Raw genomic sequence first — 19339 nt, forward strand, 5'->3', positions numbered from 1 at the left:
GGATCGAGCCTCAGGAGTCCCCCTGGAAATTCTCGAGCATCTACCCCCAAAACCAGAGTCTGCCTACTTTCTGCTTTGTGCTTTCACCTACACCTCTGACTTTACGGGGGGCTGTCCCCCACTACCTCTCTCTGAAAAAAGAGTTAGCTCACAGCTCCAGTTAATAATTCCTGGGTGTGACAGTGTTTAACCTACAAACTCCTTTGGAAATCCTCTAGCCTGCCTGAATGGGTTTTTCCGGCCACATGTGATTGTTCAGAGCCTCCCAACTGTGAGAGGCAGGAGATGTTCTAAACTGCCTAAACACAGATTCCTTTGAGTAGTTAAAAGATTGATTAGAAAATGTATTGGTGAAGGGTTTTTCACTTGTTGGGCCAATGTTTGCTGCTAAGTCTCCATACTCCTACTGTGTCCTTGGCAGTGTATTGATTGATGTAATGGGTGTATAGAAATGTAAAATGCAGCTTTGTTCAATGCTTTTTGGAAGGCTGGCGCCTGACTTTGGAATAATCACCTTTAGAGAAAGATAAGTTTCTTAAAATGTTAACAGGCCTCCGGGCCAGAAGATGATGTCTATCACCTGAACTTTTGCATATGATAAGTTTACAGGAAAAAAGCCTGGCTTGCTGCATGACTCTACCCCTTCCCCCATTATCCTCTATGCATAACTTAAGGTATAAAAACTACTTTGGAAAATAAAGTGCGGGCCTTGTTCACTGAAACTTGGTCTCCCCATGTCATTCTTCCCTTTAACTTCCGGCTGAGCGTCCATCTGGAGCGTGGATGTCCTCTGCGACCATTTATTTGCCTGGGCTTCTAAGACCCACTCGAGAAGGTGTCTAAGGTGGGGCACCTTCCGCTATTCGAGAGGGCGCCTGCGGCCTCCGTGGTCAGAGCTAACCTGGTGTCACGGGTTATATTGATTTTCCGCGTAAACCAAGCCACTCAGCTTCTTTTCTCCACTGAATTTTCCTACTGAGCTATCCTTATTTCAGCCGCTTTTCTCCACTGAATTTCCTCACTGAGCTATCCTTATTCTATTACTCTTTGTATCCTTAATTAAAGTGTAATTAAGCAGTTATTCCCTGACCCTCGCCTAGCCGTCTCTCCTTCGAATACCCTGGATCAGCCGGGGCTGGTCCCCGGCAGGTGGCGCCCGAACATTCCAACCGTATGTAATTCCTTCACTCCCCTTTTCCCTGTGGGGGAGAGATGTGCTGTCTCAAATGGGCATGTTACTTTTTAGCCCTGATGATAAAGTAACTTTTCAAATGCTACAAATGGGCTATGACCCCTCAAAAGGGTTAGGTAAACAGCAGACAGGAATAATTGAGCCAATTTGCCCGGCTCCTCGAAAGTTCCGTACTGGATTAGGGTATCCAAATTTTTGATGGAGGCCATTGTTTTTGCTGCCGACCCCATTACGTGGAAATCTCAAGACCCGGTGTGGGTAGAACAATGGCCTCTGACTAAAGAAAAACTACTGGCAGCCAAAGCGTTAATTTCTTAACAACTAGGATTGGGACATATTGAGCCCTCCAATAGCCCCTGGAATACTCCTATTTTTGTTATTAAGAAAAAATCTGGCAAGTGGCGACTTTTACAAGATTTAAGAGCTATTAATGCCACTATGGAAGATATGGGGGCCTTACAACCTGGGCTTCCTTCCCCAGTAGCCATCCCAGAAGGATATAATATTATTGTAATTGATTTGCAAGACTGTTTTTTCACCATCCCCTTAAATGCTGAGGATAAAAAGCGATTTGCCTTTAGTTTACCAGCAGAAAATTTTAAACAGCCTCATTTAAGGTTTCAATTGAAAGTGTTGCCCCAGGGAATGAAAAATAGCCCTACTCTATGTCAAAAATTTGTTAATGCTGCTTTAGAAGATGTTAGAGCTAAATATGAACAGGTCTATATGATTCACTATATGGATGATATTTTAATAGCTCATCCTGATAGAGCTCATTTACAAACTGTCCTCCAGGATTTGACCCAGGCATTAACAGACAGAGGCTTAAAAATTGCCCCAGAGAAAATTCAAGTCAATCCGCCCATAACTTACTTAGGACGGGTTATCAATTCAGAAACTGTGACTCATGCCCCATTAAAATTGAGAAAAGATCATCTTATTACTTTAAATGATTATCAAAAACTTTTAGGCGACATTAATTGGATCAGACCTTATTTAAAATTAACCACTGCTGAATTAAAACCTCTTTTTAACATTTTACGCGGGGATCCTGATCCAACTTCTAAGAGACAATTAACTGCTGAGGCTCAGGAGGCCTTAGAAAAAGTGGAAGCAGCTTTATCCGATAGCTATGTAAAAAGAGTTAATTTACAAACAAATTGACAATTCCTCTGCCTAGCTACTCCAACAGCACCTACAGGAGTTTTATGGCAAAATGGCCCCCTAGAATGGGTCCATCTCCCCGCCCAGGCTAAAAAAGTAGTGGCCTCTTATCCAGGACTGATAGCTACGTTGATATTGAAAGGGAGAAAACGTAGCATTGAATTATTTGGTAAAGAACCAGCAGAAATTGTGATTCCATATAATAAAGAACAACTTGATGCTCTTCTAATGTTTGATGAGAATTGGCAGATTGCTATAGGAAATTATTTTGGCCAAATTCTGCATCATTTACCTTCACATGTTTTGCTAAATTTTATGTCTAAACACCCGGTTATTTTTCCTGTTAGATGTAAATACTCTCCCATCTCAGATGCTCAAATGGTTTTTACTGACGGATCTGCTAATGGCAGAGCTTCTATAGTTACAAAAGATCAGCGTAAAGTTTTACACACGCAGGAGACTTCGGCCCAGAGAGCTGAACTCACAGCTGTTATAGAGGCCTTTGTTACGTTTGCAGAGGAGGAATTTAATCTTTACTCTGATTCTCAGTATGTGGTCAGGCTGTTTCCACATATTGAGACTGCGGTCCTGCCCGAGAACAAAACTGCAATATTTCACTTGTTAACTAAACTGCAGCAGCAAATTTGGAAACGAAGCCGAGCATATTTTATTGGACACATTCGGGCTCATTCCGGATTGCCCGGCCCTTTAAATGCCTTTAATGATTTGGCTGACTTGTTAACTAGAAGTACAGTGGCTACTGTGATTGAGGAGGCCAGAGCCTCTCATTCACTCCACCATCAAAATGCTACTGCGCTAAGATATCAATTTCAGATTCCTCGAGAATCTGCTCGGGAGATTGTTCGTTCCTGTTCTCATTGTCCCACTACTGTAAATAGTTTACCTATGGGAGTTAATCCTCGCGGTCTTAAACCTAATGCACTCTGGCAGATGGATGTAACTCATGTCTCTTCATTTGGAAAATTGTCTTTTGTTCATGTAACTGTAGATACTTTTTCTCATGTTATTATTGCAACTGCTCGCACAGGGGAAGCAGTTAAAGATGTAATACAACATCTCTTTACTTGTTTCTCATATATGGGTCTGCCAAAAGCCTTGAAAACTGATAATGCTCCTGCTTACACATCTAAGTCTTTTCAGGAATTTTGTCTAAAGTTTCAAATTAAACATAATACAGGCATTCCTTATAATCCCCAGGGACAAGCCATTGTGGAAAGAGCACACCAAACATTAAAAATCCAAATTCAAAAATTAAAAGAAGGGGAGTTTAAGTATAGCTCTCCCCATCAAATCTTGCAACATGCTCTTTTCGTAATAAATATTTTAAATGCCGATTCGGCCGGAATTACTGCAATGCTTCGCCATTGGTGCCCTGAGCAGCTGAATGCAAAACCATTAGTTAAATGGAAGGACCTCCTTTCCGGACAATGGAAAGGTCCCGACCCATTGTTAACCAGTGGTCGAGGATATGCTTGCATTTTTCCACAGGACGCAGATTCTCCAATTTGGGTTCCAGACAGATTGATTCGCCATGTCTCAGCCCCTCGGATACCGGATTCCCCAGCTGCCGCGACCCCGAAAAAGGAAGGGACCTCCTCTGCCTTCATTCCCCCCGCCAGCACGGGAAACGCCGCCGGCGTCGGGACAACTGACATCGGAGATCCCGGATGAGCAAGGAACGGATCCACCCACCAAGCAGATGTCTCAACTTCATATACAGGATATTGCTCCTCCCGATCCTTTGCCTCACAAAAGGGTGTCAGGCCGCCTGACTCAGGCGACCCGGAATGCCTCCATACCTACTTGGGGACAAATAAAAACACTCTGCCACCAGGCACGGGGAATAGCTTCCTTACAGGGATCTCCAGCTTCTCCTGAGAAACTGTTTATTGCCATGCTTGCTTTGCTTTCCTGTCAGGTAAGCGCCTCCCCTATTCCAACCAAATATTGGGCGTATCTCCCAGATCCTCCAACTTTCCAAGTTGTTACTTGGGATAATGAGCCTATACGGGTCAACACAGACCAACCCCAGCTCTTGGGAGGATCCTATACTTCTTACACTAGAGATAAATATCCTATTAACTTCAACTATACCTTCAGGGGATTAACAGGTGATTTCCCTGTTTGCTTTAACTTCCCCAATGACCTTAGAAGCTTTATTACCCCCACCAAAGAAGGATGTGTTGGGGCCTCTAAAAAAATAATTATAACAGATTCCTGGTCTTTACGTCATCGATCAGCTTGGGTATTATTGGCTCGTATGCCCGGGATCCTTGACCCCTATGTAACCCTGCATTCCAAATCTCCACCAAAATATCCGAATTGTTATAAGGTTGCTCCTTCAGAGAAAGTATGGAACACCATAGACAGTCGTACAGGGTATCCGACTTGGACATCTTGTACTTATGATTCAAGGATTGATTATAGGATACCAGGAGGTGGAGATTATACTATTCAGGACTGGAGCAACCCGAATCCAGGTGAGGATCCATTGGCCAATGATACATTTGAGGGCAGATTCGAGAATTGGGATAGGATTCCTCTTCCTTGGCCAACACATGCCACTAGAAGGCATCGTAATCAATTTGTTCCTCCCATGCTGTCTTATACAACGAAGAAACAGACCTATTGGCAACCTGATATTTGGAGAGCCCTTGCTGCTACTGCTCCTGTCTCCTTGTACCGCCCAGATAGCAATTCTACTTATTCTGTTTTAGCTTGTCTACCCTCCCCTTATGTTTTTCTTTTTACTAATGACTCCAAGAAGCTTAATGTACGCATGAATTATTCAGGTGGACCTAATATAGTAACTTGTGAACAATGTATGCTTTCATCTTGTTTGACCCCTCAATATAATGTTTGCTCTTTTGTGGTGTTACAACGCCCACCCTATCTCATGATACCTGTGACAGTGACTAGCCACTGGTATGACAATTACGGCCTCGCCGTGTTACAACAACTACGAGATTTAATGCGACAACGGCGATTTGTGGGCTTACTTATTTTAGGAATATCGGCTTTGATAGCAGCAATTACTTCTGTTACTGCGGCAGCAATATCATTGAGTCAACAAGTGCATACTGCCCAATATGTTGATACCATGTCTAAAAATGTCTCTTTAACTCTAGCAACACAGGAAGTTATAGATAGAAAATTGGAGATGAGAGTAGATGCCTTAGAAGAGGCAATAATGCATATTGGGACTGAGTTACAGGCGTTAAAAGTGAAAATGGCTCTGTCTTGCCACGCTGATTACCGGTGGATATGCGTGACATCTTTAAAGGTAAATGAGACAGATTATGAATGGGAAAAAATAAAAAATCATATCTCAGGTGTTTGGAACAGCTCTGACATTGGCCTGGACTTAGGGAAACTTCATAATCAAATACAGACCCTGGAACACTCTCGACTGGATTTTACTGCCGCTGGGGCAGCTAATGACTTTTTTCACACTTTCTCTGACTTCATTTCAGGAAAAAACATTCTGTCTAATATCCTTGGATACATCGCTGCTGGTGCTTTAGTTTTGCTTCTCATATTCATTCTTCCTTGTATTGTCAGGATTCTTCGGCAGAACATTCAGAAGCTCGCGACTGAGCTGCATCTGGCTGTTTTAAGAAATAAAAAAGGGGGAGATGCTGGGAGCCGGCACATTGCATATTGAGTGAGGATCTGGAATAGCTCAACTGGAATTCTATCACTTCCGGGAGCCACCGTGAGGCACTCCGCCCATGACAAAGGTCATGAGGAAGGAGGCTCGGCATACGCAAAGGCGGGATCGAGCCTCAGGAGTCCCCCTGGAAATTCTCGAGCATCTACCCCCAAAACCAGAGTCTGCCTACTTTCTGCTTTGTGCTTTCACCTACACCTCTGACTTTACGGGGGGCTGTCCCCCACTACCTCTCTCTGAAAAAGAGTTAGCTCACAGCTCCAGTTAATAATTCCTGGGTGTGACAGTGTTTAACCTACAAACTCCTTTGGAAATCCTCTAGCCTGCCTGAATGGGTTTTTCCGGCCACATGTGATTGTTCAGAGCCTCCCAACTGTGAGAGGCAGGAGATGTTCTAAACTGCCTAAACACAGATTCCTTTGAGTAGTTAAAAGATTGATTAGAAAATGTATTGGTGAAGGGTTTTTCACTTGTTGGGCCAATGTTTGCTGCTAAGTCTCCATACTCCTACTGTGTCCTTGGCAGTGTATTGATTGATGTAATGGGTGTATAGAAATGTAAAATGCAGCTTTGTTCAATGCTTTTTGGAAGGCTGGCGCCTGACTTTGGAATAATCACCTTTAGAGAAAGATAAGTTTCTTAAAATGTTAACAGGCCTCCGGGCCAGAAGATGATGTCTATCACCTGAACTTTTGCATATGATAAGTTTACAGGAAAAAAGCCTGGCTTGCTGCATGACTCTACCCCTTCCCCCATTATCCTCTATGCATAACTTAAGGTATAAAAACTACTTTGGAAAATAAAGTGCGGGCCTTGTTCACTGAAACTTGGTCTCCCCATGTCATTCTTCCCTTTAACTTCCGGCTGAGCGTCCATCTGGAGCGTGGATGTCCTCTGCGACCATTTATTTGCCTGGGCTTCTAAGACCCACTCGAGAAGGTGTCTAAGGTGGGGCACCTTCCGCTATTCGAGAGGGCGCCTGCGGCCTCCGTGGTCAGAGCTAACCTGGTGTCACGGGTTATATTGATTTTCCGCGTAAACCAAGCCACTCAGCTTCTTTTCTCCACTGAATTTTCCTACTGAGCTATCCTTATTTCAGCCGCTTTTCTCCACTGAATTTCCTCACTGAGCTATCCTTATTCTATTACTCTTTGTATCCTTAATTAAAGTGTAATTAAGCAGTTATTCCCTGACCCTCGCCTAGCCGTCTCTCCTTCGAATACCCTGGATCAGCCGGGGCTGGTCCCCGGCAAAAACCCATTACAATATTGATAAGTAATTATCCAATTTAAATAAATAAATTTGAAAAAATAAAAAATATTTTGGTATTTTCATACATGCTTGCATCCCTTACACCAGATTTTCTCCTGCCTATTTCCGTTTATCTTTCCCTTTATCTTTATATGTGCATAAAATTATACACACATATTCTACCTTTTATAATGGCTCTTTTCACATATATCCATAAATACTTTGCTATGAAACCCCATGAACACTTTCCCAGTCTTCATCATGATGTATCATTTTCTTTTTTTTTTTTCTTTTATTTGCATTTATTTTTTGTGGCATTTATTCCCGAGCCATAAGTTTTTGTTTCTTCAGTTTCTTCTGGGATATCTTTTTCTTCTGTGCAACCTCCTCTTCTGGCTTAGGAACAATCTGTTCTTTTTCAGTAAGGATCATCTCAATGTGGCAGAGTGAGCTCATGTAGGGGTTGATCTGATCATGAGCTCTGTAAGTCCTGCGCCACATCTTGGGGGCTTTGTTCACTTGGATGTGCTCAATGACCAGAGAATCTACATCTAAGCCCTTAAGTTCAGCATTACTCTCGACATTTCTGAGCATGTGTAGTAAAAATTCAGCACTCTTTTGGGCCACCGACCCTGCATCCAGTCCCACTGTTTGGCCTTTGCACACCTACCAATTCCACCACTGTAACGACAGAATGGCACACACTGCTTCTTTAAAATGACATCCTGCAGATACTTGGTGGCTTTTTGGATATGCATGCCCTTTATGGCCTGGGCAGTTTTACGACTGTTCTTAAAGTGAACACGAAGATTTGAACCTCTTGGTTTGCATGATTTTGTGGGGTTTTCTGGGTCAAGTGAATAGTGCACCATTTTTAGGGGTCACCTCAGGCCGCTTACTAGAAAAAAAGCATGATGTATCATTTTCATGGTGTTCTTTATCTCCATTGGAGAAGACAATGGCACCCCACTCCAGTACTCTTGTCTGGAAAATTCCATGGATGGAGGAGCCTGGTAGGCTGCAGTCCATGGGGTCGCTAGGAGTTGGACACGACTGAGCCACTTCACTTTCACTTTTCACTTTCCTGCATCGGAGAAGGAAATGGCAACCCACTCCAGTGTTCTTGCCTGGAGAATCCCAGGGACGGGAGAGCCTGGTGGGCTGCCGTCTATGGGGTCGCACGAAGTCAGACATGACTGAAGCGACTTAGCAGCAGCAGCAGATTAACGGGTTACGTTTACTTTATAATCCCAGATATATCAGTGTATAACCTCTTCAGCATGCATTTCTAAAAATATAAGAATTCATAACTTTAATAGTTTGGCACACAGTCTTCATACTTTTAGCTCTTTTAACTGTAAATCAGCCTTTTCAGCTTCAGTTTGAAGGCTAGCAATCATTTTCTCATAATTCTTTTCAGGATCATCAAAGATGGTCTGGGCAATCCCTCTTAATACAGGATGCTTCAGTTCAGTTCAGTCGCTCAGTCGTGTCCGACTCTTTGTGACCCCATGAATCGCAGCACGCCAGGCCTCCCTGTCCATCACCATCTCCCAGAGTTCACTCAAACTCACATCCATTGAGTCGGTGATGCCATCCAGCCATCTCATCCTCTGTCGTCCCCTTCTCCTCCTGCCCCCAATCCCTCCTGGTATCAGAGTCTTTTCCAATGAGTCAACTCTTCGCATGAGGTGGCCAAAGGACTGGAATTTCAGCTTTAGCATCATTCCTTCCAAAGAACACCCACGGCTGATCTCTTTCAGAATGGACTGGTTGGATCTCCTTGCAGTCCAAGGGACTCTCAAGAGTCTTCTCCAACACCACAGTTCAAAAGCATCAATTCTTCGGTGCTCAGCCTTCTTCACAGTCCAACTCTCACATCCATACATGACCACAGGAAAAACCATAGCCTTGACTAGACGGACCTTTGTTGGCAAAGTAATGTCTCTGCTTTTCAATATGCTATCTAGGTTGGTCATAACTTTCCTTCCAAGGAGTAAGCGTCTTTTAATTTCATGGCTGCAGTCACCATCTGCAGTGATTTTGGAGCCCCCAAAAATAAAGTCTGACACTGTTTCCACTGTTTCCCCATCTATTTCCCATGAAGTGATGGGACTGGATGCCATGATCTTAATTTTCTGAATGTTGAGCTTTAAGCCAACCTTTTCACTCTCCACTTTCACTTTCATCAAGAGGCTTTTTAGTTCCTCTTCACTTTCTGCCATAAGGGTGGTGTCATCTGCATATCTGACGTTACTGGTATTTCTCCCAGCAATCTTGATTCCAGCTTGTGCTTCTTCCAGCCCAGTGTTTCTCATGATGTTCTCTGCATGCTTAAAATATTCTAAATGTTCAGGGATACAGGCTTTTGAAATTTCTACTAACTCAGCTTCCCCAATGAATACATGCACCAGAGTTAGGCCAGTTGCTACAGGAATCCCAGTCAACAAAATGTGGGATTTCACTAAATTCACAAAATGACTGTCATATACAAATATTTAATCATCACATTGTACACCTGAAGTAATATAAAGTATGTCAATTACATCTCAACTTTCTGTTCTGTTTAATCTGTTTGCCCTTCCCCCATATTTCCCCATTAGTACAGTAGATATTGCCTGAGGTCTTTTCCAGAGGGACAGTTTTGTGCTGATGACAAGCCAGTAAATGCAATGTGTCTTCTGCTTCCACCTCGAATGCCACATGGTACAATAGCTGGGGACACTGCATCACAGCTCAGAAATCTGCAGCACACTTCTGTGGAACACAGTGGGTTGGATGTGTGATACACACCTCAGCACAACTTAAGGGTGTTCCATAAACACTCTGGAGACACCAGCCTATTCAGGTATGGAATACTGATGGTTCTCACTGCCTGGAACCAGACCTGTGCATACCACATCCACAATAGAGAAGATGTGTGGCAAACACAGACCACACACTCTGGTGCAAGTAAAGCATGCCAGGGTCCTGTGAGATGAGTGGAGGTGCTTACTTTACTGCAGTCATAGATTGTTGGACAGACGTGTGATGGGAACACCCAATGTCGTATGTGAGTCACTCACAGTCTACATTCTCCTCCTTTAGATTCTGGGGTGTTGGGGTGAGGGGGGGGGAAATCTCACTGCTTATTCCTAACTCTTCACAGTAGGCAGAACCATTAAAATAATCAAGATTGAAATCTAAATGGAGAAAACTGATTGTTAACTAATTATCATTCATGTCCTTTGACTCTAAGAAGAGTTTTAGGACATAAGCTCATGATTGTAGAAGGAAGGTGCAGGAGGGTTCTAGTCACATATATTCAGATCCCTAGCATGTAGCTCTGCCATCTCTTCTATACAGGAATCGAACTTCAGATGTCCTGATGAGGTTGGTGGTGCCAGGCTTATAGCCCAAATGGACTGAGATTTAGAGAGTAACACCAGCATGGAACACGGCAGTACCAGGCTGTAGTTTCTGCCACTACTCTCTGAAAATATTTTCTTCGTGAATCCACTGCTCTCACACACTGCTCCTATCCACTCTCTTGATGTCAGGGCTGACAGACTAAGCTTACTAGCTTAGAAAAACAAACCTTCATTGGAATTTTATTATGATTCCTCTCTTTTGAAATCTATCTCATTACAGTTTTCTTAGAAAATGAACTTCCATTCAATTCCCAACCTGTGGTTATGTCAGCCTTAATTGTCATTGTTAAAGATGTTTCCTACTGTCTCATCTGTCTCTGAATTCGAATTTTCTTGAATTTAGATTTTCCTTTCTCTTCATAGCTCCGCCCTCTCCTCCATTCTTTCCGATGAATTTTCTATAGCTTGAATAAATTATTTTGTAAGCTTCTTGTAAGCTTTCCATACTCAAAAGTCACATCTGTAACACTGGGAGAATTATGCCACTTCCTTCTCATCTTCATTATTTGTGGTTTCAAAAACAATTCTCTCTCTTCTTCCATTCTAATGTGTCCATTTGGTCACTCTCTCATGCTTTGCACTGTGTATTTACTCACTAGCTCCCTGATCCATAGTCGGGTCACAGGTAATTTTTTAAATGTGTGTACTAACCTTGTGTTGAACTTCCACAAAAATGAACGTAGGAGAATGATGTGCCATCTGGAGTGTGTTCCAATATTCAGAATCTTCCTGTGAATTTATTCCTGGCAAATGATGAGGAAATGTTTCTCACTGAGTTCAGGACAAAATCCTGGATGTCAGTCATACCATATCTGTTTCTTTGATTATTTAGTGGACTCCTCAAGATTAAAGTTGTTCGACTTTTGATATAGTTATGAAACTGGATCTTTGTAGTGTGATTTCAGACTATGTTCCTGTCTTCTCTCTGCTCTGCCAGGTGCCCTCTGGAAACAGCATGTCGTCTCTTCACATTGCAGAGCTAGGGACATTTGTATAGTGCACTTTTTTCTTTTTTTTAATTTTATAATGTTTTCGGTTTTCCCTCATTATTTATCACTGTGACGGCTCTTCATTCTCTGTTTGCAGTGAGCAGGGGCTACTCTCTCGTTGTGGTGCACAGGCTTCTCGTTAACCTGGCTTCTCTTGTTGGTGCTCCCGGGCTCTAGAGCACAGGCTCAATAGTTGTGGCTCAGGGGCTCAGTTGCTCCACGGCATATGGGATCTTCCTGGATCAGGGATGGAACCGGTGTCTCTCGCTCTGGCAGGTGGATTCTTAACCACTGAGCCACGAGGGAAGCCCTTATAATGCACTCATATAGATGATGGTAAGTGATACAGTACGTGGTAAATTCCTGGTTCAGGCAGAGACTCCAGGTCTCATGCCACCATCTGGAATGTGGTTCATGTTTCCCAGAGAGAGCAGGATATGTGTAAGGAACAAGATTGTGCCTCCGTGGGAAACCCACATTTGGAGGCTCTCTGCGAATCCTGTTTGAGGTCCCCTATTTGAGTAGCCTTTCGATTGTGTGAAACTCTGCGTCTTTTCTTTAGTTGTGAACAGTGACCCCACTGAGTAACTCCTTGGAGTTTCACTGTTCCACTTGCCTCCACCCCCCCCCCCCACTACCCACCCCCAGGAGCTTTTAAACATCGTCCAGCAACCCCCAAGGCAAGTCTGCTCCCTCTCCCCACTTCATACTGGGGCAGGGACTTAAAGGGAGCATCTTTTGTTGTGACCCCTCCCTTGATGGGTGGGGATCCCAGAATCAAGCCCACAACCCAGCATCTCAGGGAGTCTAACCCAGGGTTCCCGCCTTCCCTCCGGGCCTGTTTCCACCCCAGGGGAGCCCCTCCCAGTTCCCTCTGGCTCCTCTGAGTGTCCTTAGCCTCCCTACTCCCTGGGGTGCCTCAGACCCTCTCCTTCCTGGATGCTGATGGCCCCTCTAATAGTTTGCAAAAGTTGCCATAACAAGGTGCCTGAAACTGGGAAGCTTAAACAGGAATTTATTTTCTCACAGATATGGAGGCTAGAAGTCTGAGATCAAGGAGTTAACAGCATCGATTCCTCTGGGATGGCACTCCTTGGCTTGTAGATGGCTGTCTTCTCTCTCTGTCTTCACATGGTCTTCCCTCTCTGCGTCTGTCCTACCTTCCTCATTTTCCTACCTTCTTTCTTTTTTAAGGACCCCAGTCACATTGGATTAGGATCCACCCTTGTGGCTTTATTTAAGCTTTTTTAAAGACTACTTCCACGTACAAAGACATTCTGAGGTACTGGATGTTAAGACTTCAACATATGAATTTTGGGGCATACACTTCAGTCCATAACTGCCCCCACGCTTCTTTTCATAGGGATACTAGAGAAACTGGCAACACTACAAATCATGGCTTGACTTACTGTTTTGGGATTATTTTTTGTTTTGTTTTGGGTTCTGTTCTGTTTTGTTGTTGTTTTTCTGGGCAGCTTGCAGGATCTCAATTCCCTGACCAGGGATTGAACCTGGGCCACAATAGAGAAAGCCCAGAGTCCTAACCACTGGACCACCAGGGAACTTCCCTTTGTTTATTTTATTATTGAATATTTTGACTTAAAGTAATGGAGACTATATTAAAAATTCAGACAAAAGTTAAAATTAATTGTAAGTTATATGAGGTAATTGTACCAAAAAAAAAAAAAAAAAGTTTGGGGAGATATCTTCCAATATTCCAGAATAGTAAAAACAATTACTCCTTAGTAAAGAAGAATGAACAAAGTTCCAACATAAGTCTTTATTGTTTCACTATCTTCTTACTGGCTAATGAAAACAAAAATAGCCAAAACTCATTTTTGAAAAACAGGCAAAGTATATGAACATTTTAATAGACATAAAGGTGGCAAATGAGCAAAAGAAAAATGCTTAACATCAGGAAACATCAGGGAAGTGGGACTAAAACTACAGTGAGATATTGTTATACACATTTATTAAAAGGGCCAAAATTTAAAAAGTCCAGCCATACCCAACTGTTGGCAAAGATATGGAAGAACCAGTCTGTCACTGCTGACAGAAATACAAAAGGAAACAAGTTTTAGTTCACAGTTTGGTGTTTCTTGAAAAGTTATATATTTATTATCCTATAACTCAGGCATCACACTCTAAGGTATTAGACAAGAGAAATGAAATATATCCATATTGAAGAATTGTACTGAGATGTCCATAGCAATTTTGTTTGATAGAGCCAAAAACCAGAAACTATTCATATATCCAGAAAACAAATGAAAGAATAAACAAATAGTGGTATATGCAAAGAACATCATACTCCTCAACAACATAAAAAATGAACTACCCACATCAGAACCATTGATGAATCTCAAAATAAACACACTGCATGAGGAGGACACCAAGGGGAAAAAAGAGTAACCATTTTATATAATTCCATTCATAAGAAGTTATAGAAAATGCAGAATATTTTATTATAAAGTAAATCAATGTTTGCCTGGAAGGCCGGGGAGGGCAGACAGAGATTATTAAAAGACATGAGGTAAATATTGTGTAATTCATAAGTTAATTATCATGATTGTTTGATGGTTTCATAGGTTTATATGAATGTCAAAATTTATCAAATGGTACAGTTCAAATATGGACACAATTGTTTATTAACTATACCTAAAAAGCTTTAACAAACAAGAATTCTTACCGTTTTGGAAAAATAAAGCTAGCAAACCTCTGTTGACACCACCATATCCCTTGTAGTGCCCTGAGATCAGCACCTTGCCTCAATAGTAGCAAACATTGGTGATCAGTGAAGACTATTTACAATTGAGTCAGTAGGAAGGAATGCAGGCTGGGTCACAAAACCCACATCATTGGACTAAGAGATCTTCCATCAACTTCTTGTTTTCCTGTCTGAGCAGCAATGGCCTTAGGGTGTACAGCCCAGAGAAGCTACAGGAATCCCTAAGACCATTAGATATTTTCTGATGAGGCCCTCAGCTACACAAGACACACAGTTCTGAAGGTCCTGAGAATTTGTACAGCTGCTCATCCTTCACAGCCATGGCCCCTGGAGCACTGTGGATGCCCCTTTAAAAGACGAGCATTCCAACCAATCTGCTGTAGTCTCCCATGCTCTCTGCTCCTGGAACGACTATCATTCCCCCTGTAGTCTTTCAACCAGCGACACACACTCCCAGATATACAGAATTGTGGCCATCAGGGCACATGGCTCCCCTCTAGGACCCAGGGAACAGACTTCCCTCACCACTGCTGAGCAGTATCTCCTGTGAAGAAGAGAGAATTCATGCTTTTTCCAGAAGTACTTGAGGTTGTCACACTCTCCCTCCTTAGGATATACTCTGTCACAAAAAATTCTAGCATTCTGGCTCAAAGCAAGGCAAAGCAGGCCCAAACTGCCATGAGAACTGCTACCATTCCACCTCCCACCACCCCCATGAGGTACACAAGGGTCAGCATCCCATGGAATCTACTTCTTGTATTTGGGCAGAATCTACTTGTTTTCAAACTAGCCCATAAAGTGAATAGAACACTCAAGATTAAAGGTGACTGAAACCATAAGGCCTTTGTTATAACAGAAAACCAGAACTTTGGAGGCAGGCTGCTCCTGGGTCAGTGCTTTGGAGGCTGGATATTCCAACATGAAAGTCATGTGAAACCAACAATATCTGCCCCCCCACCCTCACCCCCCAAAGGTACTCCATCTTTTCAGGTCACCAGCAGAACTCAGATGGAGTCCTTTGGATCACAGCTGTGTCAAGTCCCTGTCCAAACTAATCAGAAAAGAGGGTATTCCAGCCTCTCAGGAAGTCCCCAAGGGAATGGGGGAACACTGTGATTTCCTGTTCCCAACACACTGGGGTGGGTGAATGATGCACAGTCTGGGCACCTGCTAGGTGGTAGAGATACAGTGGCTTCTGTATCTCTACAGAGCTGATACCACAGAAACCTGGCAAGGGCACTGGGTAGGTTAACTGGGACTTCCCTGGGGGTCCAGCAGTTAGACCCCACACTTCCACAGCAGGGGGAAGGTATTCGATCCCTGGTTGGGGAACTGAGATCCCACTGGCCTCATGGTGTGGCCAAAAAAAAAAAAAAAAAAAAGGGCTGGGTTGGTTAAGGTGTGCTATGCACCTCCCACATCCCTGAATTTTATGTTGATGTAGGAGGTTCGGTTCAGGCAGATGATGCCTTCAAGAGGCATGTCCTTGAGTGTTGTTTTACTGAAGGAGGAAATACGACATTTTCTGCACATCTGAGTTGATTCTCCTGTGTGAGTTTTGTAAGCAAGCAGGTAAGTCCTTTGGCTTATGGCTTCCTCACATTTAACACACTCATAAGGTCCAATCCAATGTGAACTCTCTGGTGTCAAGTGAGGTTAGAGCTTTGGCTGAAGGATTTCTCACACTGGTCACACTTAAGTCTTTCTCCAGTGTGAACTCTTACAGTCATTGATGCTTCCCCTAAAGGATTTTCCACATTCACTGCATTCATAATGCCTTTCTCCAGTGTAAATCCTCTGGTGTTTCAGGAGGTTAGATCTTTGACTAAACAATTCCCTCATATGTAAGGCCTTTTTCCGGTATAGTTTTCAGATATAGAACAAGGCTGCTGTTTTGGCTAAAAGATTTCCCACATTCACTGCACTTAAAAGGCTTTTTCTCCAGTGTGAACTCTGGTGTTTCATGAGGTTGGATCTTTATAAACAATTTCTCATATTCCCCACACTCATAAGGTCTTTCTCCAGTGTGAACTTTCCAGTGGTTACTGAGGCTGTAGCTTTGGCTAAAAGGTCATCCACGTTAGTTGTACCCTTAACACTTTTTCACCAGTGTCTAATGAGGCTTGAGCTTTGGCTAAATGATCTCCCACATTCACTGCACATGTGATATCTTTCTCTGGCGAGAACTCTCTGGTGATGAACAAGTGTGGAGGAAACCACACACACACACACACACACAGGGCCACATCAGAGTTGCGCTCTCAGAAGAGTGAACAAGTAGTGTTTGTGAGATCAGCTTCTTTAATGTTGGTAGGAAGGGATATCTCCTGATTCCATGGGAGGGTGCTGTTGGCTTACCTGAATATCTCCAGGGCAGGCAGGGAATTGAAACTGCCTGAGAGGGGATGAGCAGGAACTCCACTTAATCCCTGTGAGAAAGAAGACTGTTGAGTTAGGAGACCTTGTGTGCAAGAGCAGAGTGAGGAGAACCAGCACTCAGGCCGTTGAGGTCCTCATGGTTTCACCACACAGCACTGTAATACCAGCCTTAATTTTAGGCCTTATATCACAACCTGGCAAAAACATCCTGAGTACGCTTTGCCAATTCAGACATGATTGAGTGGTTCCAGGGACTTCTCATGACTCCCTGAGCTGCAGCAGCCCCAAGTCTTTCTATGGAGTCCTCACTACGCGGGGCAGTTCCTTGCCTCAGACTTGGCCATTCAGAACACATCTGGTCTCAGACACACGTGGCCCTCTCCACTCTTGGGCTGCACTCCCAGCCATCACAACTTTCTTCTGTTCACCCTACCCACATTGAAAAGTCAATCCCATTTAATGGAACACTCCAGGTCTCATGACTCTCATAAATAACCAGGTTTGCCCTAGACTTTAGTCTCCAGGCTGAAAAAAGCACCCCAGATCCCAAGTCCTCACAGAATCCTGGTAAGTGCTTGAAATGGTGAACAAGCACCAGCCCCATTCTGCGTGATATCTTGCTTCAATAACCTTTTGGTTCTGCATTCACACATCCATCTAATGCCTATTCTCCCCTTGGAAGCTTGGCCACCTGCCACACTATCCTGCCCGCAACACATTCCTTTCGAGGCCACTTACCTGCCTCAGTGTGTTTGTAAAGCCCAAAACCAGGCACTCATACAAAAACCCTAGTGCACAGTTTCCACCATCCCCTGTCTGACCCCCTAATAGTTTTACCTCTGTAATCTGAACTTTGTTGCTGTTGTTTTTCAGTCACTAAGTCCTGCCTGACTCTTCGCGACCCCATGAACTGCAGCACGCCAGGCTTCCTTTTCCTTCACTATTTCCCAGCGTTTGCTCAAACTCATGAGTCGGTGATGCCATCCAATCATCTCATCCTCTGTCGCCCACTTCTCTTCCCATGACAGAACAGAAGGTAGTCTGCAGTATTTTGTCCCTCACCAAATGTACATAGACTGGAAAACTGAAAACTGACTTTATGCTTTGGGGTCAATGTATTTGAATTGAAATAAGATAAAGGTTATTAGCTCCTGCTAACTGCAGATGGTGATTGCAGCCATGAAATTAAAAGACGCTTACTCCGTGGAAGGAAAGTTATGACCAACCTAGACAGCATATTAAAAAGCAGAGATATTACTTTGCCAACAAGGTCCGTCTAGTCAAGGCTATGGTTTTTCCAGTGGTCATGTATGGATGTAAGAATTGGACTGTGAAGAAAGCTGAGCACCGAAGAATTGATGCTTTTGAACTGTGGTGTTGGAGAAGACTCTTGAGAGTCCCTTGGACTGCAAGGAGATCCAACCAGTCCATTCTGAAGGAGATCAGCCTGGGATTTCTTTGGAAGGAATGATGCTAAAGCTGAAACTCCAGTACTTTGGCCACCTCATGCAAAGAGTTGACTCATTGGAAAAGACTGATGCTGGGAGGGATTGGGGGCAGGAGGAGAAGGGGACGACAGAGGATGAGATGGCTGGATGGCATCACCGACTCGATGGACATGCGTTTGAGTGAACTCCGGGAGTTGGTGATGGACAGGGAGGCCAGGCGTGCTGCGATTCATGGGGTTGCAAAGAGTCGGACAGGCCTGGGTGACTGAACTGAACTGAACTGAACTGAACAGTGGACATGTTTTATGTCTGAAAGACTCTACAAATAATCTTTTTATTTTTATCTGTAGCCTTGATGGGGGTTCAGTTCAGTACAGTTGCTCAGTCATGTCCAACTCTTTGCAAGCCCATGAATCGCAGCACGCCAGGCCTCCCTGTCCATCACCAACTCCCAGAGTCCACCCAAACCCATGTCCATGTAGTCGATGATGCCATCCAGCCATCTCAACCTCTGTCATCCCCTACTCCTCCTGCCCTCAATCTTTCCCAGCATCAAGGTCTTTTCAAATGAGTCAGCTCCTCGCATCAGGTGGCCAAAGTATTGCAGTTTCAGCTTCAACATCAGTCCTTCCAATGAACACCCAGGACTGATCTCCTTTCGGATGGACTGGTTAGATCTCCTTGCAGTCCAAGGGACTCTCAAGAGTCTTCTCCAACCCCACAGTTCAAAAACATCCATTCTTTGGTGCTCAGCTTTCTTTATAGTCCAACTCTCACATCCATACGTGACCACTGGAAAAACCATAGCCTTGACTAGACGGACCTTGTTGGCAAAGTAATATCTCTGCTTTTTAATATGCTGTCTAGGTTGGTCATAACTTTCCTTCCACGGAGTAAGCGTCTTTTAATTTCATGGCTGCAATCACCATCTGCAGTGATTTTGAGCCCAGAAAAATAAAGTCAGGCACTGTTTCCATTGTTTCTCCATCTATGACGGAGGGGAGGGGGTGGTGGTTGAGATCAAAAATAGTATTTGGCCTCTGGGAGCATGCTGAGCTTCACCGAGTCTGAAACACGTCTCCAAACACTG

The 19339-nt window shown here is 43.7% G+C and overlaps 1 pseudogene; it reads right to left on the reverse strand.

The window, feature by feature from the left end:
- Positions 1-7611: 7611 nt before the first annotated feature.
- On the reverse strand, positions 7612-8187 carry LOC112580465 (annotated as a pseudogene).
- Between the last annotated feature and the right edge of the window lie 11152 nt (positions 8188-19339).

Source organism: Bubalus bubalis, chromosome 18, assembly GCF_019923935.1.
Source record: "Bubalus bubalis isolate 160015118507 breed Murrah chromosome 18, NDDB_SH_1, whole genome shotgun sequence".
Taxonomy (NCBI): domain Eukaryota; kingdom Metazoa; phylum Chordata; class Mammalia; order Artiodactyla; family Bovidae; genus Bubalus; species Bubalus bubalis.